Source organism: Elephas maximus, chromosome 6 (assembly GCF_024166365.1).
Source record: "Elephas maximus indicus isolate mEleMax1 chromosome 6, mEleMax1 primary haplotype, whole genome shotgun sequence".
In the NCBI taxonomy this organism is placed as follows: domain Eukaryota; kingdom Metazoa; phylum Chordata; class Mammalia; order Proboscidea; family Elephantidae; genus Elephas; species Elephas maximus.
The window spans coordinates 83,621,986-83,645,870 of NC_064824.1; positions in this window are offsets into that span (position 1 = coordinate 83,621,986).

Sequence of the window (23,885 nt, forward strand, 5' to 3'; positions counted from 1 at the left end):
AGCTCCAGTAGTTTTCTCGTGGAGTCTTCTGGATTCTTTAAGTATAATATCATATCATCTGCAAACAGGGACAGTTAACTTCTTCACTGCCAATCTGGATGCCCTTTAATTCTGTTTCTTTCCTTACTGTTCTAGCTAAGACTTCCAACACAACGTTAAGTAGGAGTGGTGATAAAGGGCATTCTTGTCTTGTTCCTATTCTCAAGGGGAATGTTTTCAGCCTCTCTTCATTGAAAGTGATATTGGCTGTTGGTTTTGTATAGATGCCCTTTGTTATGTTGAGAAATTTCCCTTATATACCCATTTTATTGAGAGTTCTTATCAGGAATGGGTGTTGGACTTTGTCGCATGCCTTTTCTGTGTCAATTGAGTTGATCATGTGATTCTTTTTATTTATGTGGTGGATTACATTAATTGATTTTCTAATGTTGAACCATTCTTGCATACCTGGTACGAATCCTACTTGGTTGTAGTGTATTATTATTATTATTTTTGAAATGATGCTGAATTCTATTGGCTAGCATTTTGTTGAGAATTTTTGCATCTATATTCATGAGCGATATTGGCCTGCAATTTTCTTTTTTCGTGGTGTCTTTGCCTGGTTTTGGTATCAGGGTTATGCTGGCTTCATAGAATGAATTCAGAAGTATAGCTTCCTTTTCTATGTTCTGAAATAGTTTGAGTAGTACTGGAGTAAACTCTTCTCTGAATGTTTGGTAGAATTCTCCAGTAAAGCCATCTAGGCCAGGGTTTTTTTCGTTGGGAGTTTTTTTATAACCTTGTCAATCTGTTCTCTTGTTATGGGTCTGCTCAGATTTTCAACATCATTTTGTGTTAGTTTGGGTAGGTTGTGTGTTTCTAGAAATTTGTCCATTTCCTCTAGGTTTTCAAGCTTTTTGGAGTATAGTTTTTCATAATACTCTGTTATGATCCTTTTTATTTCAGTTGGGTCTGTTGTAATTTCCCCCATTTCATTTCTTATTTGAGTTATTTGCATTCTCTTCTGTTTTTCTTTTGTCAGTTTGGCCAGTGGTTTGTCAATTTTGTTGACCCTTTCAAAGAACCAACTTTTGGTTTTGTTGATTCTTTCTATTGTTTTTCTATTCTCTATTTCATTTATTTCTGCTCTGATCTTTATTATTTCCTTTCTTCTGGTGGCTGTGGGCTTCTTTTGCTGTTCTCTATTTGTTCAAGTTGTGTAACTATTGTTTTGATTTTGTCCCCTTCTTTTTTGATGTGTGCATCTAGTGCTATAAATTGACCTCTGAGGTCTGCCTTTTCTGTGTCCCAAAGTTTTGGTATGATGTGTTTTCATTCTCATTTGATTCAAAGAACTTTTTGAGTCCATTTTGATTTCTTCTATTACCCAGTAGTTTTTCCATGTAATTGATTTTTTTTTTCCTTACTCTTCCTGTTCTAGATTTCTACTTTGATGGCATTGCAGTCAGAGAAGATACTTTGTATTATCTCAGTGCTTTGGATTTTGTTGAGGGTTGCTCTGTGCCCTAAGATGTAGTCTATTCTGGAGAAAGTTCCATGTGCATTGGAAAGAATTTGTACTTTGCAGCTGTTGGGTGGAGTGTTCTATATATGTCTACAAGACCAAGTTGGCTGATCGTGCTCTTTACCTTTTCTGTATCTTTGCTGAGTTTCTTTCTAGATGTTCTGTCCTTTACTGAGAGTGGTGTGTTGAAGTCTCCTACTATTATTGTGGAACTGTCAATTTCTGTTTTCAGAGTGTTAGAGTTTATTTCATGTACTTTGAAGCCCTGTCATTGGGTGTGTAGATGTTTATTATGGTTAAGTCTTCATGACAGATCATACCTTTAATCATTACACAGTACCCTTTTATGACTTTTGCTTTAAAGTCTACCTTATCTAAGATTAGTATTGCCACTCTTGCTCTTTTTTGGTAGTTAATTGCTTGTTATATGTTTTCCATCCTTTTATTTTTAATAAATTTACATCTTTGTTTCTAAGGTGTGTCTCTTATAGAGAGCATATTGATGGATCCTGTTTTTTTAATCCATTCTTTCACTCTGTGTCTCTTTATGGGTCCATTTAGGCCATTTACATTCAGTGTACTTATTGATAGGTGTCAGTGTATTGCGTCATTTTGTAGTGCTTTTTTTTTTTTTTCTGGTGCTTATATTTTCTTTGTTCTTCCTACTCTCCTGTGCTGAGTTCCTTTTGTTTGTGGATTTCTTTTTCACTTCTTCTGTTTTTGTAGATTTTCTGTTTTTATTAAGACTTTATGTTTTTCTTCTTTATTTTGATGAGTTCATTTGGTAACTTCCTTTGTGGTTACCTTGAAATTTACCCTTATCTTACTCAGTTTGAACCAGTCTATCATTACTTAGTATCACCTTCCCTTCCTCTCCATTAGAAAGTTATGTACCTATACCGTTTATTCCCTCTTATAGTTCTGACGTTATTCTCATTTACAGATTAACCTCTCTGGTTCCCTGTTGCAATTGTTTTGGTTTTGGATACCCCTTGAGGGTTCATTTCCTACACTGGTATCTGGTTCCAGTAGGCTGTGCCTGTGCTGCTTGAAGTGTGATGATCAGTGCACGGTGCAGGTAGGCAGGAGAAGGGGGAGGCTGTGATGTGTGGAGCTAATGGTGGTATGGGAAAGAGGATAGAGAGGAGAGAGAAACAGGAGCCAAAAACAAACAAGCAAATAAAGGGAAAAAAAGAGTGCTAAGGGAGCTTGCCATTGGAGTGGACAGATGAAAAACCAAGAAATTAAGAAAAGCAAAAAGAAAAAGGGAAAAAGAAAGAAAAAATAACTAGATAAAAATTTGTAAAAGAAAAACCCCAAGGAGTCCCAGAGTGCCACCGGTGGGGCTGCTAAGACTGGGGAAGTGGCTTCCAGGATGCTCAGTATAGCCTGGCTACAGGGGATATAGATGTCACACAGCACCAGGTATTCAGGAGACAGGAAAAGAAGATAAGTGTAGAGAGACTAGAACTGAGAAACGGAGAAAGACAGAAAGGGAAAAAGAGAGAAAGAAGTGAAAAAAAAAAAAGAAAGAAATGCCCCCAGGGATCCCACCTATGCAGCTGCGCAGATTAAGGAAGTGGTTCCTAAGCTGTGCAGCGCAGCCCAGCTAGACGGGGCTCCCAAGCTGTGAAAAGAAAAAGAAAACAAAGCAAAATAAAACAGGACAAAGCAAAACAAAGGAAAAAAAAAAAAGCCCCAGGGTTCCCACCAGCATGGTGTCACAGGCCGTGGGAATGGTTCCCCAGTTAAGCATGGCTTCACAGCCTTTCAGAAGAAGCAAAGGTGGCACCCAGAGCCAGGTGTTCCAGATAAAGGAGGGGGTGGCAGGAGGCACAGAAGAAACCAAAAGAGACGGAAAGAACCAAAGCCAGCTCAGGGGCCTGGCCAATGTGGGCAGGGCAAATCCAAGCAGGCTGACGCCAAGGCAGTTGCCTCCCAGCAAGGAGACTATAGCTGGCAGAAAGAAGAGGAGGCCAAGGAGGGGAGGCAGCGAGGGTTAGGAAAGCTTATATCGTTCCCTACCGGGTCCGCTGTCTCCTGCTGGGAACTTTATGAAGCTGCTTTCTCATATTCCCTGTCCACTGATCTCTGATGTGGGTTGAGAAAGTCCAAGGAATGTGGATGCTGTACTTTCAGGCCAGCCGAGCCACCACAGCCAGCCAGAAAGCTCAGAGGTAGAGCAGTGGGTAGAGAATGGGGATGGGAAAGGGTGTATCACTGGTTACCAGGTGCTCTGTCTCCTCCTGGGAGTTCCATGAAGTTGCTTTCCCGTGTTACCTGTCTGCCAATCCCCAACAGGAGTCCAAGATGGCAGATCTGTGCTGTTTAATAGCTGATGGGACCTTTAGCACGTATCTCTCCTCGCTCTCTGTCCTCTGTCAGTTTCTTATTCCATTTGGTGCTTGGCTCAGTTCTTTATCTCTTCATTTGACACTTCAGCTTCCAGGAATGAGGTTTGTCTCTATTTTACTTAGTTTTCCAGGTCTTTGCTATGGAGGGACGGTGTGGTGCTTCTGTCTATGGCACCATGTTGGCCAGAAGTCTACTTTCATTGCTTTTCAGTCTGGAACCTTGCGTACTAGACCCAGTTCTTTCACTAACAGAACAAAGGTTAAAAAAAAAATGTAGAATATCTAGGCACAAATCTGCTGCTTCATTCAAATTTCCTGTTTACCCATGCAAATATACTCTTAACTCCTTGCTCTATGCCTCTAGGTTTAGTCATAAGAGACACTGACAGGAAACAGAGGTAGGGAAATTCTTTTATTTACTCTCTCTCCCAGGCCACAGAATGGTAGTGGTTGCCCCAATCAAATCAAGCAGTCATCTCCTAGAGCTGCAGGTCTTGCTAGGTCCAGGAAACAGCTCCATTATCTTGCTCCCTCAGACCTAGCCATAAGGTTGTTGTTACTAGCCCTAGGTGCTTCATTTTTCCTGCCTGCACTTTCACCAATGATCCTTTTATTAAACTTACCTCAATAACCCCTTTTGAGTAGAACATCTGTTTAACGACAAAGATAAATTGAAATATATTTCTAACCTATAAAAATATTTGATTAACTGGTCATTATATTCTTTCCATCTTTAAACATCAATATTTGTGGTCTTCTGACCACTCTGCTCTGTTTGCAGAATTGGTGGTACATTGAGGCTGATATCCTACTTCTCCTTCAATTTGACGATATTCAATGCCTGTATAGTTACTTTTGATTAGGTTTCATGTCCCAGTTGTTCAGGACTAGGCTGCTGATATTTCAATGGCGTTCTTTTCTGTGTGTGAATTTACTCCTCTTCTTTTTTAAAGCATAATTTTAAGGAACATGGAAATGCTAGGAGACATGGGAAACACATACATGAATAGAAAAATACCCATAAGAACATTAAGATCTAGTACATTGGAAGAGTTAGCAAAAATCAAGAAACAACACTATCAACCAATCCATCAGTCAATAAAAAGCAAGAAGAAAACGCATTTTTATTTTTTTCCAACCCTCTGGTCCTTGTCCTGAGAGTATATATTATTATACATTTAATGCTCTCTAATATTTGCAGTGAATTTACAAAGATTTATTTAAATATTCCCCTCTTATTTTATATAGTTTACTTCTACTTTTTTGCAAGTAATCAAGTGAAATATCTTCAGCTTAATTGCATCTGTGGATATGTAAAGAATAGCCAATATAGTGTAGATTACCACATTAATCAGAAAACAGTATTCGAATCTATTTGGCTGTAAACCAATGTAGTGAAAAATATGGATTTTCTTAGCTTGTTCCTATTTATGTTGTAATTTTTTAACACAAAAGCAGAATGAGATGATGTATATAAATACCAGATTGATATCGATGCCAGCTTAAATCTACTTACAAAATGTTTAGAAAACAGGTGCATAAATTCAATTTTAACCTTCAAATAAGAAACTCAGGCTTCAAAGCTTGTTCTGGAGAAAGGGTTTGGCACATTGGCAGGATAATATCATTATAGCAGGCTTTGCAAATAGTCATTACCCTCTAGTGTACGTTATCAATAAAACATTCAAACAAAATGAACAATATTGCCTTTCTCTTTAATGATTACCATTTCTCCACAGTCTATTTGTTTGTTTTAATATTTCCAACTATGTAATCAAGCAGCAATTACCTGGGTGAAATAATGAAACCTGCTGATTATAAATAATTCTTAGCCATGGTGCAATCCATAGGAGTCTATTTCTTGGTACAGGGCTGTAATTCCTATTCATGTTCATGTCAGTTGAAAAATTATATTGATGGAAGGATTAGACCTCAAAGTAGTTCTTATTCTAAAACTCTGTCACAGGTTATTGATTTAACTGACATTTAAACTATCATAACATATCAGAAACATACACAAATCCTTACATATCCTTGTCAACGTCAATAAAAATTCAGGTACAGAAAGCCAAAAAAAAAAGTAAAGTGGAATATTATATTAAGTTAGCTGTTTTCAGGAATCATCTGGATTAACCAGAATTTCTATTATTTCTGGCATAAAGCCTGGAAACCTAATTGTGTGGGTTGGGACAATCTCAATACCACCCAGATGCCATAGCTAGCACATAACAGATTTTCTTTTCCAACTTCAATATTAAGCCATCGCTCTCAAGTTCACACTGGCCTTCCTATATATCCTAGCAAAAAGTGATCAAATATATTCAGGATATGCACACTTGGGACCACAAAAGAGACACAATCCAACAAGAAACCTTGCTTTCTTAATTTATTGTGAGTCAAAGAGCGATGGGCTTGAAATCATTATTTTGGAAAACAAAAATCCCAACATTGTGAAAGTCGTTTACCAGTTAACATGCTTGGTTATTTGTACTTACTGTAACAATTACATTTTGTGGTTGTTACTTACGCTAATATTTCAAAAGCAAATTATTGGTCAGAGGAAATTAAGCATTCCTAAGAATTTTTTAAGAATGCAGATTTAGAGGCGGGGCCAAGATGGCAGACTAGATGGACACTACCGCAGATCCCTCTTGCAACAAAGACTCGGAAAAACAAGTGAATCAATCACATACATAACAATCTACGAACTCTGAACAACAAACACAGACTTAGAGACGGAAAACGAACAAATACAGGCAGACAGCGACTGTTTTCAGAACTAGGAGCCAGCGTACCAGGCAGGTGACCTTCGGAGCCCAATCTGGGGCAGAGCCCAGGGGGGCAGACGGCACAGACAAGGGGCCCAGCCCTACCCCCCCGAACCCATCCGGGGAGGAAGTCTAGCTGGTTGGCGCGGGCGGCGTAGCGGCGCAGTCGGTGGGAGAAACACCCGGGAGGCAGTGACTGATCTTGGAGCGGGGAGAGCAGCGTCCCAGCCGGGGAGCCGTCCCGCCAGGAGTTTGGCGGGAAGTGGGCATGGCGCGAGCGGGGGGATCAGCTATATTTCCCTAAAGCGACCCCGGGGCGGGGCCCAAACGTTCGTGCGGGGAACGCCCACCCAGTTCGCGCGTGCGGCACAGCGCACCGGAGGGAGAAGTCCCCGGGAGGAAGTGACAGGTCTCCAAGCGGGGAAAGCAGCGTCCCAGCCGGGGAGCCGTCCCGCTGGGATTTGGGCACGCGCGGGCGGGGCGTGAGCACGGGGTCCAATTATATTCCCCTGAGTAGACCCCAGGGGCGGGCCCACCCCTTCGTGCAGGAGACGCCCACCCAGTTCGCGCGAGCTGTGCGGCACACTGGAGGGAGAAGTCCCCGGGAGGAAGTGACTGGTCTCGGAGCAGGGAGAGTATCGTCCCAGCTGGGGAGCCGTCCCGCCGAGATTTTGGCGGACGGGGGCGGAGCGTGAACGCGGGGATTAGCTCTATATTCTGTGGTGCTACACTCCTACCTCTCTGATCCCTCCCCCACCCTCCCCAGGCGGCTCCATTAACAATCAAATACCCTGACCCAGAGGGAGAATTCAGATAGGGATCTGACTGCATTTTTTTTTACCCTGAGCCAGAGGGAGAATTCAGATAGGGATCTGACTGCATTTTTTTTTAGCTGATTACCTGGAAAATCTAGTTTCCCAGTGATGGCTCGGAGACAGCAGTCCATATCAAACCACATAAAGAAACAGACCATGACAGCTTCTCCAACCCCCCAAACAAAAGGATCAAAATCTTTCCCAAATGAAGATACAATCCTGGAATTATCAGATACAGAATATAAAAAACTAATTTACAGAATGCTTAAAGATATCACAAATGAAATTAGGATAACTGCAGAAAAAGCCAAGGAACACACTGATAAGACTGTTGAAGAACTCAAAAAGATTATTCAAGAACATAGTGGAAAAATTAATAAGTTGCAAGAATCCATAGAGAGACAGCATGTAGAAATCCAAAAGATTAACAATAAAATTACAGAATTAGACAACGCAATATGAACTCAGAGGAGCAGACTTGAGCAATTAGAATGTAGACTGGGACTTCTGGAGGACCAGGGAATCAACACCAACATAGCTGAAAAAAAATCAGATAAAAGAATTAAAAAAAATGAAGAAACCCTAAGAATCATGTGGGACTCTATCAAGAAGGATAACTTGTGAGTGATTGGAGTCCCAGAACAGGGAGGGGGGACAGAAAACACAGAGAAAATAGTTGAAGAACTCCTGACACAAAACTTCCCTGACATCATGAAAGACGAAAGCATATCTATCCAAGATGCTCATCGAACCCCATTTAAGATTGATCCAAAAAGAAAAACACCAAGACATATTATCATCAAACTTGCCAAAACCAAAGATAAAGAGAAAATTTTAAAAGCAGCCAGGGAGAAAAGAAAGGTTTCCTTCAAGGGAGAATCAATAAGTTCAGACTACTCAGCAGAAACCATGCAGGCAAGAAGGGAATGGGACGACGTACACAGAGCACTGAGGGAGAAAAACTGCCAACCAAGGATCATATATCCAGCAAAACTCTCTCTGAAATATGAAGGAGAAATTAAGATATTTACAGATAAACACAAGTTTAGAGAATTTGCAAAAACTAAACCAAGACTGCAAGAAATGCTAAAGGAGATTGTTTGGCCTGATGACCAATAATATCAGGTACCAGCACAATACAAGGTAACAAAACAGAATGTCATGATATCAACGCAACTCAAATAGGGAAAGCACAAAAACAAACAAATTAAGATTAATTCTAAAAAATAAATAAATAAACAAAATAATTCACATAACAGGAAATCATGGAAATCAATAGATAAACGATCACAATAATCAAAAAGAGGGACTAAATATAGGAGGCATTGAACTGCCAGATGGAGAGTGATACAAGGCGATATAGAACGATACAAGTTAGGTTTTTACTTAGAGAAATAGGGGTAAATAATAAGGTAACCACAAAAAGGAATATCAATTTCATAACTCAAGAAAAAAGCCAAGAAAAATGTAACGATTCAACAAACATAAAGTTAAACATTATGAAAATGAGGATCTCACAAGCTACTAAGAAAAACGTCTCAGCACAAAAAAGCATGTGGAAAAATGAAAAGGCCAACAACACACATGAAAAGGTATCAAAATGACAGCACTAAAAACTTATTTATCTATAATTACGCTGAATGTAAATGGACTAAATGCACCAATAAAGAGACAGAGAGTCACGGACTGGATAAAGAAACACGATCCATCTATATGCTGCCTACAAGAGACACACCTTAGACTTAGAGACACAAACAAACTAAAACTCAAAGGATAGAAAAAAATATATCAAGCAAAAAAGGAGTAGCAATATTAATTTCTGACAAAATAGACTTTAGACTTAAATCTGCCACAAAGGATAAAGAAGGACACTATATAATGATAAAAGGGACAATTGATCAGGAAGACATAACCATATTAAATATTTACGCACCCAATGACAGGGCTGCAAGATACATAAATCAAATTTTAACAGAACTGAAAAGTGAGATAGACACCTCCACATTTATAGTAGGAGACTTCAACACACCACTTTCGGAGAAGGACAGGACATCCAGTAAGAAGCTCAATAGAGACACGGAAGACCTACTTACAACAATCAACCAACCTGACCTGATTGACTTATACAGAACTCTCCACCCAACTGCTGCAAAATATACTTTTTTTTCTAGTGCACATGGAACATTCTCTAGAATAGACCACATATTAGGTCATAAAACAAATCTTTGAAGAATCCAAAACATCGAAATATTACAAAGCATCTTCTCAGACCACAAGGCAATGAAGCTAGAAATCAATAACAGAAAAACTAGGGAAAAGAAATCAAATACTTGGAAAATGAACAATACCCTCCTGAAAAAAGACTGGGTTATAGAAGACATCAAGGAGGGAATAAGGAAATTCTTAGAAAGCAATGAGAATGAAAATACTTCCTATCAAAACCTCTGGGACACAGCAAAAGCAGTGCTCAGAGGTCAATTTATATCGATAAATGCACACATACAAAAAGAAGAAAGAGCCAAAATCAGAGAACTGTCCCGACAACTTGAACAAATAGAAAGTGAGCAACAAAAGAACCCATCAGGCACCAGAAGAAAAGAAATAATAAAAATTAGAGCTGAACTAAATGAATTAGAGAACAGAAAAACAATTGAAAGAATTCACAAAGCCAAAAGCTGGTTCTTTGAAATAATTAATAAAATTGATAAACCATTGGCTAGACTGACTAAAGAAAAACAGGAAAGGAAACAAATAACCCGAATAAGAAACGAGAAGGACCACATCACAACAGAGCCAAATGAAATTAAAAGAATCATTTCAGATTACTACAAAAAATTGTACTCTAACAAATTTGAAAACCTAGAAGAAATGGATAAATTCTTGGAAAAACACTACCTACCTAAACTAACACATTCAGAAGTAGAACAACTAAATAGACCCATAACAAAAAAAGAGATTGAAACGGTAATCAAAAAACTTCCAAAAAAAAAAAGTCCTGGCCCAGACGGCTTCACTGCAGAGTTCTACCAAACCTTCAGAGAAGACTTAACACCATTACTACTGAAGGTATTTCAAAGCATAGAAAAAGACAGAATACTACCCAACTCATTCTATGAAGCTACCATCTCCCTGATACCCAAACCAGGTAAAGACATTACAAAAAAAGAAAATTTTAGACCTATATCCCTCATGAACATAGATGCAAAAATCCTCAACAAAATTCTAGCCAATAGAATCCAACAACACATCAAAAAACTAATTCACCCTTATCAAGTGGGATTTATACCAGGTATGCAAGGCTGGTTTAATATCAGAAAAACCATTAATGTAATCCATCACATAAATAAAACAAAAGATAAAAACCACATGATCTTATCAATTGATGCAGAAAAGGCCTTTGACAAAGTTCAACACCCATTTATGATAAAAACTCTTACCAAAATAGGAATTGAAGCAAAATTCTTCAACATAATAAAGGGCATCTATGCAAAGCCAACAGCCAACATCACTCTAAATGGAGAGAACCTGAAAGCATTTCCCTTGAGAACGGGAACCAGACAAGGATGCCCTTTATCACTGCTCTTATTCAACATCGTACTTGAAGTCCTAGCCAGGGCAATTAGGCTAGACAAAGAAATAAAAGGTATCCAGATTGGCAAGGAGGAAGTAAAGCTATCACTATTTGCAAATGACATGATCGTATACACAGAAAACCCTAAGGAATCCTCCAGAAAACTACTGAAACTAATAGAAGAGTTTGGCAGAGTCTCAGGTTATACAATAAACATACAAAAATCACTTGGATTCCTCTACATCAACAAAAAGAACACCGAAGAGGAAATCACCAAATCAATACCATTCACAGTAGCCCCCAATAAGATAAAATACTTAGGAATAAATCTTACCAAGGATGTAAAAGACTTATACAAAGAAAACTATAAAACTCTGCTACAAGAAATTCAAAAGGACATACTTAAGTGGAAAAACATACCCTGCTCATGGATAGGAAGACTTAACATAGTAAAAATGTCTATTCTACCAAAAGCCGTCTACACATATAACGCACTTCCAATCCAAATTCCAATGTCATATTTTAAGGGGATAGAGAAACAAATCACTAATTTCATATGGAAGGGAAAGAACCCCCGGATAAGCAAAGCATTACTGAAAAAGAAGAAGAAAGTGGGAGGCCTCACTCTACCTGATTTCAGAACCTATTATATAGCTACAGTAGTCAAAACAGCCTGGTACTGGTACAACAACAGGCACATAGACCAATGGAACAGAATTGAGAACCCAGATCTAAATCCATCCATGTATGAGCAGCTGATATTTGACAAAGGACCAGTGTCAGTCAATTGGGGAAATGATAGTCTTTTTAACAAATGGTGCTGACATAACTGGATACCCATTTGCAAAAGAATGAAACAGGACCCATACCTCACACCATGCACAAAAACTAACTCCAAGTGGATCAAAGACCTAAACATAAAGACTAAAACGATAAAGATCATCGAAGAAAAAATAGGGACAACCCTAGGAGCCCTAATACGGGGCATAAACAGAATACAAAACATTAACAAAAATGATGAAGAGAAACCAGATAACTGGGAGCTCCTAAAAATCAAACACCTATGCTCATCTAAAGACTTCACCAGAAGAGTAAAAAGACCACCTACAGATTGGAAAAAAATATTCAGCTATGACATCTCAGACCAGCGCCTGATCTCTAAAATCTACATGATTCTGTCAAAACTCAACCACAAAAAGACAAACAACCCAATCAAGAAGTGGGCAAAGGATATGAACACACATTTCACTAAAGAAGATATTCAGGCAGCCAAGAGATACATGAGAAAATGCTCCCGATCATTAGCCATTAGAGAAATGCAAATTAAAACTACGATGAGATTCCATCTCACACCAACTAGACTGGCATTAATCCAAAAAACACAAAATAATAAATGTTGGAGAGGCTGCGGAGAGATTGGAACTCTCATAAACTGCTGGTGGGAATGTAAAATGGTACAACCACTTTGGAAATCCATCTGGCGTTATCTTAAACAATTAGAAATAGAACTACCATACAACAACAGAAATCCCACTCCTCGGAATATACCCTAGAGATACAAGAGCCTTCACACAAACAGATATACGCACACCCATGTTTACTGCAGCGCTGTTTACAATAGCAAAAAGCTGGAAGCAACCAAGATGTCCGTCAACGGATGAATGGGTAAATAAATTGTGGTATATTCACACAATGGAATACTACGCATCGATAAAGAACAGTGACGAATCTCTGAAACATTTCATAACATGGAGGAATCTGGAAGGCATTATGCTGAGCGAAATGAGTCAGAGGCAAAAGGACAAATATTGTATAAGACCACTATTATAAGATCTTGAGAAATAGAAAAAACGGAGAACACATACTTTTGTGGTTACAAAGGGGGGAGGGAGGGAAGGAGGGAGAGGGCTTTTTATTGATCAATCAGTAGATAAGAACTGCTTTGGGTGAAGGGAAAGACAACACTCAGTACAAGGAAGGTCAGCTTAATTGGACTGGACTAAAAGCAAAGAGGTTTCTGGGATAAAATGAAAGCTTCAAAGGTCAGCAGAGCAGGGGCTGGGGTCTGGGGAACTTTGTTTGAGGGGACTTCTAAGTCAATGGGCACAATAATTCTATTATGAAAACATTCTGTATCCCACTTTGAATTGTGGCGCCTGGGGTCCTAAATGCCAACAAGCGGCCATCTAAGATACATCAATTGGTCTCAACCCACCTGGAGCAAAGGCAAAGGAAGAACACCAAGGTCACACAACAACTAAGAACTCAAGAGACAGAAAGGGCCACATGAACCAGAGACCTACATTATCCTGAGACCAGAAGAACTAGTTGGTACCTGGCCACAATCGATGTCTGCCCTGTCAGGGAGCACAACAGACAACTCCTGAGGGAGCAGGAGAACAATGGGATACAGACCCCAAATTCTCATAAAAAGACCATACCTAATGGTATGACTGCGACTAGAGGAATCCCAGAGACAATGCTCCCCAGAACTTCTGATGGCACAGGACAGGAACCATCCCCGAAGACAACTCATCAGGCATGAAAAGGACTGGTCAGTGGGGGGGAGAGAGAAGCTGATGAAGAGTGAGCTAATTAAATCAGGTGGACACTGGAGAGTGTGTTGGCAACTCTTGACTGGAGGGGGGATGGGAAGATAGAGAGAGAGGGAAGACAGCAAAATTGGCACGAAACGAGAGACTGAAAGGGCTGACTCAATAGGGGGAGAGCAAGTGGGAGAAGGGAGTAAGATGTATGTAAACCTACATGTGACAGACTGATTGGAATGGTAAATGTTCACTTGAAGCTTAATAAAAATTAATTAAAAAAAAAAAAGAATGCAGATTTATCACCTCAAGGAAATGCTTATTTATTCCCAACACATAAACAGATAAGTATACAACAGAGTGCCTTCATGCAAGAATGAAGGCTATGTCCACTTTTCAGTTTTAGATAAATATCATTAATTTTTTTTAAAGAAACCTGATAAACCAATATTTAAACCATTGCTTAACAGCTCCAAGAATACAGACTGAGTAGAGGAAAATACGAAAATACTTTGATCATAAAAGCACATCACCTGAATATCTCCTATGCCAGGCTGTGCTTCAAGTGCCCCATTTAATCACCAAGACAACATTGCAGGGTGAGAATAATTAGCCCCATTTTACAGATGCTCAGAGAAGTTACATGACTTGTCCAACATCACACAGCTTCACATACGCCTAGCTGTTACTCAAATCTGCGTTTTGATTGTGGCAATTTAAATAACAACCAAAAAGCTAAGTTGAAACAGTAAGGTTTTGTTGCAGTCCTTAGTTAAGCTACTTTCCTCTACAGCATGAGGCTTCGGAAAAAAGATTATTAAATTTTAACAATTAACAGAATGTGTGTGGACAGCTGAAGTAAACACCACACACACATACACCACTCCAGCTCTTGATCCTCAGACAGGAGTAATTTCTCTTTGAAGAAGAACCAAAAAAGAGACAACTGGAAAATAGAAAGACTCTAAGCAAGTTTCTCTCCAATTATGCAATGGCTTCTGGGAAGATGAGGGGAAAGGAATACAAAATTAAATTAATCTCTATGGTTAGATAAATTACTTTTTTAGGACTTGTTAACCAAGACAATATCACTTTATATAATAATGACTTCCTTTGTTTTTGCTGTTTATTTTTTTTACTTATATTTCTGATCAAAAAGTTGCATATCTTTTCACAATCATTTTAAAGAACAAAGTTACGTGAATCCGAAGTATATTAGTATATGAGTAAATGTCCATTTCTATCAGAAGTGATTAGTGATTTCCACATTTTTCTATGATCTCAAAATTCTGTAGAATTATTTCTAAGATGGCTTGAGGAAATCTTATTTCCTACCCAGTGAATGAGAAAATGGATCCAAATGGATATTTGGGGGAAAAAAAGGAATAGCTTCAAGTAGTTAAATCTCAATACTGGGCTCTGATAATATATTTAGCAAAAAACTTGGAAAATAAAATTGTTTGCTATAAAAATCCCATGAATTTATTGCAAAAACCTTTACATATAGGGAAAATCAGTCTTAGACATTTTCTCTTGGTAGATGAAACTGCTTAGATGCCTGTGAATGCACAACCTTTGCACCTGCTTAGACAAAGATCCTCAGACACACAGCTTGTTTTGAACTGAATCAGCCTTGGGAGTCAAGAGGTGAAGCAATATTTAGTTAGGAGAGTTATTCTTCCCTAATGTCAGGCAAGATGACAGTTCAAGGGCAAAAAATAGGTTATTTTCAAAAAAGCTTAAGATATGTATTATTTTTATTTATGTCATTTACCTTCTTTCTTTTACACATTTTTAAAATGGCTTTCAAAATCTGAACCTATTCTAATTATAAATGTTAAACGAGTGAATATCTCCTCTTATCATTTGCAATTATACTTTGACCTTTAACCACTCTAGAGAATAACAAATGTCTTTTATCCACAGGAAAGCCCATGAAATCTGTTGTAACACTGTATGTTGCTTTTGACAGGCTTTAAATATTTAACAATTTACTTCCTCAAAAATGTGGAAAAACTCATCATTCTTGAATGCCATAGAATGAAGAGAATGAAAATATATGGGAAGGATTTGTAATAATATTAATATAAAGCAAATATATTAAAAATAAATATTTGGATAAATACATTTCAAAATAAAAAAAGATATAAGTATTATACAATATTTATAATTCCAACATGTATTTAAAAGTATTATTAATTGCCATTGTTGTTAGTTGCCATCAAGTTGATTCATACACATGGTGACCAGATGTGTGTGCAGTAGAACTGCTCCATAGGGTTTTCAAAGCTGTGACCTTTTGGAAGCAGATCATCAGTCCTGTCTTCTGAGGAGCCTTTGGAAGGGTTCAAACTACGAACTTTTGACAAATGCTCGAGCCCTTAAGGGTTTGCATAAAAAAAAAAAATTAAGGCGATATAAAATATGGAGTGGTATAGAGCTGCTAATACAGATTGACATAATGAGTTAGGAAACAAACCAAAAATTTCAGAGGTGGTTGTGTGCATTACAAAGATTTCATCATATAATTTTCTTTAAATTGCTACCTCTGTACTTAACAAAGATTTGCGTAACATCTTACTGCAAATTAAATTATACAGACCATTTTATGGGGGCCTACAATCATCACCTGAGGTACATTTTTTTATTCTAATAAATTTTCTGATGAGGGTTTTGAAGTTTGATAAATATTAATACAACACAGTCAAAATTTATTCATGACAATATATGCTTTAAATCAAGCAAAATGATAAGACACAAATTATTGAACTTTAAAAGCTAGTTGCTATTGAGTTCGCTCCTACTTAAAAAAAAAATTTACTTATGACCATATAAATAAAGCTTAATATTAAATTATATAAATAAAACTTACATCACAATCCAAAATGATATACTATCTATTATAAACACAGTTTAGAAAAAAGGGAGAGAAAAAAACTACCCAGCAATTAAAGATTGATTTTTAAATAAATACTCTATAGGTATGAAAAAGATATAAACAAGGGTATTTGATGATATTTTTCTTATAATAGCAAAAACATAAGTAAATTTAATGTTCCCTAGCAGAGAAATGGTATACAATATATAACTTCATCAATACTATGTAATATTATGCAGCCATTAAGATAAATGAAATAGCTTTATATGTGCTGATGTGAAAGGATCTTTAGGAATTTTTGTTAAGTGAGAAGAGTTTGTTGCAGATAGCAGACATTCATTCAGAAAGTAATTTTTGATTCAATGCTTTATTCCAGGTGCCATTCTAGACTCTAGTGCTCCGTTTATTTTAAAACAAAACAAAATTAATGCTTATGTTTGTATTTTGTATGCATGTATAAATATTATAAATTGACTGGAAAGGGTCTGGAAGGAAACAGGTTATTTTTGACAAGCAGAGAGTTAGAATGTGATGAAAAACATAAAATAAAATTTTGTACAGATTGTTTTTTTTTAAATAGATGTTTTTGTGCACCAATTGCATAATTAAATTTTTAATGAAGTCATTATTAGTTTTCATAATAAAAATGAAAATGGGACCCAAATATGACTCTCTGATCCTAAAAATGCATTTTATGGCAAAAATTTGTGCTGCAAAGTCAAAATAAGTATGTTTACTATCTAAAAGACAAATTAGAAGGGATACACAGATGGAGCAGTCAGACATTTCCTGTGGTCCCCCTTACAACAAAGACTTGAAAAAAACAAGTAAATCGATTATATATGATAAGCCAGGAGCCCTGAACATCAAAGGCAAAGGAATCCGACTGAGCAGCACGGGGTAGGAGAAACAGTTCAGAAGTGGTAAGGAGCTGCCAGACCTGACCTAGCAGGAACTGGCACCCAGCAGGCCGATTTCTCTGGTGTGAGCTCTGTGAGGCAACCAGTGGCATTTGGGATGCGTTTTCTACATCAATTCAGAACGAGCGGTAGAGGGTCTGGTCTGCTCAATCCTCCAGAACAAGCAAGAAGCAGCCCTTAATCAGCAAATAGGTAAATACCTGCATTTAACCTACTCCTTTGGGAAAAAACTCTCTCCTGTTTACCTGCTCCCTTCCCACTCTGCTCTGCACCAGGTCCCAGCCGGCTGCATCCCTTGTGCCTGAAGAAGGAATCTGCACTCACCCGGAGATGTTCTCCCAGCCTTAGAGAGGGAACAGATTAACAAACAGGGGAAAAAAAATAATCTGCTAGCTTCCCTAAGCCATAAACTCAGGGCAGAAACAGGTCCTTTGCCTAGGCACAGGCATAAAGGGTTCATGGGCCTTGAATATATTTCACCTGCACATAGACCTGTGTGGGCCCATTTCAACAGCATAGGCCCTCGTTAACACAGTACAACAGGGTATATACCTGAAGTCTAACTTCAACTATTTCAGTTACATGGTAGAGAGGCAGGTTTCTGACACTTGACACCACTCTTCCAATTAAGCAGGGTCCTTACCTACCCACAACAGGGACCTGAGGACTGGTGGCTCCACCCATGATGCTTAGCCACCTATGACAGGGGACCAAGAATAAGTGGCACCTCCCAGTCCTTATAGCCAACAACATTGGGTGCCCATAGTCCAGCTGCAAAACCCACCCACCTATGTGCTCTAGGGAACAGGGACATGCTTTCCTCACAGAAGCTCAGGGCAGTTGTCAGTCCCTGCCTTGCTCAGTGCGTGACCCCCTACTGGACCTTGACACCTATGCCTACATCAATCACCCCTACTCATCTAGGACTGTAGGTGAAAGCCTGCACCACACATGTGGTGACTGACTACCTGGACACTGAGATGAATCCATACAAGAAAAGTGAAAGGACTCCTGGGCTTATATACTTGGTAACAGCTCTAATCACCTAGTGACAGGACGTTAGAGCTTCAAAGGTGACAGTAATCAAACTAGCCCACTTGAGCAGCTTATTAGGCCATATCAAAACAAAACAAGAGGCTAGGACACAGTAAGCAAACATAAAATAAACAAATATTATAACACATTGATGGCTCAGAGACAATAGTCAATATTAAATCACATAAAGAGGCAGACCACTACGGCTTCAGCAAGCTCAAAACAAAGACTCAAGAAAACTTCCAGTTGGAGATAACTTGTGGAATTACTAGAGATAGATTACAAAAGATTAATATACAGAACTCTTCAAGAGATCGGGAAGAAGATCAAGCAAAACACAGAACAAGCCAAGCAACAGACAGACAATGCAATAAAGGAACTTAGGCAGATTAGACAAGAGCACAATGACAAATTTAGTAGGCTGCAAACAGAAATTCAGAATATTAACTATAAAATTTCAGAATTAAACAATTTAATAGGACTAAATTTCAGAATTAAACAATTCAATAGAAAGTCCCAAGAGCAGAATTGAGGCAATGTAAGTCAGAATTAGTGAGAATGAAGATAAAGCACTTGACACCAACATACTTGAGGAAAAATCAGATAAAAGAATTTTTTAAAACTGAAGAAATCCTAAGAATTATGGTGAACTCTATCAAGAGAAATAACCTATAAGTGACTGGAGTTCCAGAACAGACGAGGGATAAAAGAAAATAGAGAGAGAATTGTTCAACATCTGTTGGCAAAAAACTTCCCTGATAAGATGAGAAGATACCTATCCAAGATGCTCATTGAACCCCGCACAAGGGAGATCCCAAAAGTCACCAAGACATATTATAATCAAACTCACCAAAACCAAAGATAAAGAGAGAATTTTAAGAGTGGCTAGGGATAAACGAAAAGTCACCTACAAAGGAGAGTCAATAAGACTAAACTTGGACTACTCAGCATAAACCATGCAGGCAAGAAGGCAATGGGATGACATATATAAAGCCTTGAAGGAAAAAAAAATGCCAGCCAAAAACTATATATCCAGCAAAACTGTCTCTCAAATATCATGGTGAAATTAGGACATTTACAGACAAACAGAATTTTAGGGAATTTGCAAAAACCAAACAAAAATTACAAGAAATACTAAAGGGACTCCTCCAGTTAGAAAATCAATAACATCAGATAACAACCCAAAACTAGAACACAGGATGGAGCAACCACATATCAAGCCAGATAGAGAAATCACAAAAATAAATCAAAGCAAAAATGCTCAAAGCAGGGAAACAGAGGGATCACTATGTAAAAGATGATGACATTAAAACAAAAAAGAAGGACTAAAGAATGTAGTCATAGATCTTTCATATGGACAGGAAGTTAAGGAAATATAAAGAAATAAAAGACAGGTTTAAACTTAGAAAAATAGGGATAAATATTAAGGTAACCACAAAAGAAAGTAAAAATCCTAAACATCAAAATAAAAAACAAGAAAAACATAAAGACTCAGCAAATACAAAAGCAACAACAATGAAAAAGAGGAAAAGAAAATATATAAGCAAAAATGACTCAGCTCAGAAAATTAAGTGGAACAAAGAAACTGTCAACACAAAAAAAGACATCAAAATCACTGCAGTAAACTCATACCTGTTAGTAATTATGCTGATTGTAAACGGACTAAATGCACCAATAAAGAGACAGAGAGTGACAGAATGGATTTAAAAAAAAAAAAAGATCCATGTATATGCTGCCTATAAGAGATAAACCTTAGACTTAAATACACAAACAAACTAAAACTCAAAGGATGGAAAAGTATAGATATATCAAGCAAACAACAATTAAAAAAAGCAAGAGTGGCAATAATAATTTTTAACAAGTTAGACTTTAAAGTAAAATCCACCACTAAAGATAAGGAAGGACACCATACAATGATTAAAGGGTCAATACACAAGGAAGACATAACCATAATAAATATTTACGTACCCAATGACATGGCTCCAAAATACATAAAACAAACCCTAATGACATTGAGAAGAGAGATAGACAGCTCCACAATAATACTAGGAGACTTTAACACACCACTTTCGGTGAAGGACAGAATATACAGGAAGAAGGTCAACGAAGACACAGAAAATCTAAACGCCATAATCAAACAACTTGACCTCACAGACATACAGAACACTCCACCCAACAGCAGCCAAGTATACTTTCTTTTCCAATGCACATGGAACACTCTCCAGAATAGACGACATATTAGGCCATAAACCAAGCCTTAACAGAATCCAAAATGTTGAAATATTACAAAGCATCTTTTCTGATCATAAAGCCATAAAAGTATAAGTCAATAACAGAAAAAGAATCAAACACATGGAGACTGAAGAACACCTTGCTAAAAAACTATTGCATTATAGAAGAAACTGGGGACAGGATAAAGGAATTCACAGAATCAAATAAGAGTGAAAACACATCCTACCAGAACCTTTGGGACATAGCAAAAGCAGTGTTCACAGGTCAATTTACAGCAATAAATGCACACATCCAAAAGAAGAAAGGGCCAGAATCAAAGCATTAACCCTACAACTCAAACAAATAGAAAGACAACAGCAAAAGAAGCTCTTGGGCATCAGAAGAAAGTAAATAACAAATATCAGAGCAGAATTAAACTAAATAGAGGATAAAAAACAATTGAAAGAGTTAAGACCAAAAGCTGGTTCTTTGCAAAGATCAAGAAAATTGATAAACCACTGGCCAAACCAACAAAATAAAAACAGGAGAGAAAGAAAATAATCCAAATAAGAGATGAGATAGGCTATATCAAAACATACCCCACTGAAACTAAAAGAATCATAATAGAATACTATGAAAAACTGTTCTCTAACAAATTTGAATACCTAGAAGAAATGGACAAATATCCAGAAACAAACTACCTTCCTAAACTAACACAGAGGTAGAACAACTAAATAAACCTATAACAAAAGAAGAGACTGAAAAGTAATTTAAAAACTCCCAACAAAACGAAGTCCTGGCCTAATGGCATCACTGGAGAATTCTACCAAACTTTCAGAGAAGAGTTAACACCACTACTACTAAAGGTATTGCACAGATAGAAAAGGATGGAATACTCCCAAGCTCATTCTTTGGAGCTGGCATAACCCTGACACCAAATCAGGTAAGAAACCACAAAAAAAAGAAAATTACAGACCAATGCCCTTCATGAACTTAGATGCAAAAATCCTCAAAAAAATTCTAGCCAATAAACAACATATCAAAAAAATAATTCACCATGACCAAGTAGGATTCATACCAGGAATGCAAGAATGGTTCAACATTAAAAAAACAATCAATGTAATCCATCGCATAAATAAAACAAAAGACAGGAACCACAGGATCTTATCAATTGATGCAGGAGAGGCATTTGACAAAGTCCAAAACCCATTCATGATAAAAACTCTCATCAAAATAGGGATAGAAGGGAAATTCCGCAACATAATAAGGGGCATTTATACAAAACCAACATCATCCTTAATGGAGAGAGTCTGAAAGCATTCCCCTTGAGAACAGAAACCAGGTAAGGATGCCTTTTATCACTACTCTTATTCAACAATGTGCTGGAGGTCCTAGCCAGAGCAATTAGGCTAGAAAAAGAAATAAAGGGCATCCAAATTGGTAAGGAAGAAGTAAAAGTATCTCTATTTGCAGATAATACAACCGAGAAAACACTAAAGAATCCTCAAGAAAATGACTGGAACTAATAGAAGAGTTCAGTAAAGTATCCCAATATAAGATAAACATACAAAACTCAGTTGGAATACTCTACACCAACAAAGAGAACATCCAAGAGGAAGTCATCAAATCAATACCATTAACAACAACCCCTAAGAAGATAAAATACTTAGTAATAAATCTAACCAGAGATGTAAACGACCTATACAGAAAAAACTATAAGACACTAGCACAAGAAACCAAAAGAGACCTAAATAAGTGGGAAAATATACCTTGCTTGTGGACAGGAAGAGTCAACATTATGAAAATGTCTATTCTACCCAAAGCGATCTATAGATACGATGCAATCCCGATCCAAATTCCAATGGCATTTTTTAAAGAGATGGAAAAACAAATCCGCAACCTCACATGGAAGGCAAAAAGGCTCTGGATAAGAAAACATTACTGAAAAAAAGAAGAACAAAGTGGGAGGCCTCACGCTACCTGATTTAAGAACCTATTCTACCGCCGCCATAGTCAAAACAGCCTGGTACTGGTACGACAACAGATACACATACCAGTAGAACAGAATTGAGAATCTGGACATAAATTCATCCACCTATGAGCAGCTGATATTTGACAAAGGCCCAAAGTCCCTTAATTAGGGAAAAGACAGCCTCTTTAACAAACAGTGCTGGCATAACTGGATATCGATCTGCAAAAAAATATCAAACATGACCCATACCTCACACAGTGCACAAAAACTAACTCAAAATGGATCAAAGACCTAAATATACAATCTAAAACTATAAAGATTGTGGAAGAAAAAATAGGGACAATGCCAGAAGCCCTAATGCATGGCATAAACAGTAAATATTATTAACAATGCACAAACACCGGAAAAGAAACTAAATAACTAGGAGCTCCTAAAAATCAAGCACTTACGCACACTTAAAGAGTTCACCAAAAGAATAAAAAGACAACCTACAGACTGGGAAAAAAAAATTGGCTTAAGAAATCCAATCAGCATCTAATCTCTAAAATCTACAATATGCTACAAAACCTCAAAAACAACAAGACAAATAACCCAATTAAGGCAGAGCCAAGATGGCGGAATAGACAGACGTTTCCAGCTAGCCATCTTTACAACAAAGACCGGAAAAAACAAGTGAAACAAGTATATTTGTGACAAGCTGGGAACCCTGAGCTTCAAAGGCAAGCTTAGAAAATGAACAGAGAGGGAGGGGGAGGAAGAGACCGTTCAGAAGTGGAGAGGAGTTACCGGACCTGAATCGCAGTGAGCCCTCAAGCACCATTCCCAGAGCCACTGCGGTGGCAGAGGCGGTGGGCTGATACTAGCGTTCTGCCGCAGTTTCCTCAGGGAGAAGCAGCCAGCCCCAGAGCCTACTCACACCTCCGGAACCAGAGAAGAACGGTGCTCTGGCAAAACCTAAGTATTTGAGCATAATTTACCGTGCCCCCCCACCCCCAAGCCAGCTTCAGCGGCGGAATCCCAGGGCCTGAGATAGTCCCTACTGAGCACCTAGAGCCATCCTCCTGGCCTTGGGGAAAGAAAAAAATTTGCAATTGGGGGGAAAAGACAATTTGCTAGCTCCATTAACCAGGGGAGCTCAGGACAGAAGCGGATCCTGTCCAGGCAGAAACCATCCGTGGACCTCGAGCACCTTTCCCTTCTGCGTGGCCTTGTGTGGGCCTATTTTGGAAGAATAGGCCCTTGTTCGCCAACACTTCCTATCAGAAACTTTCAGACACAGCAAAAGCGGTGCTCAGAGGCCAATTTATATCA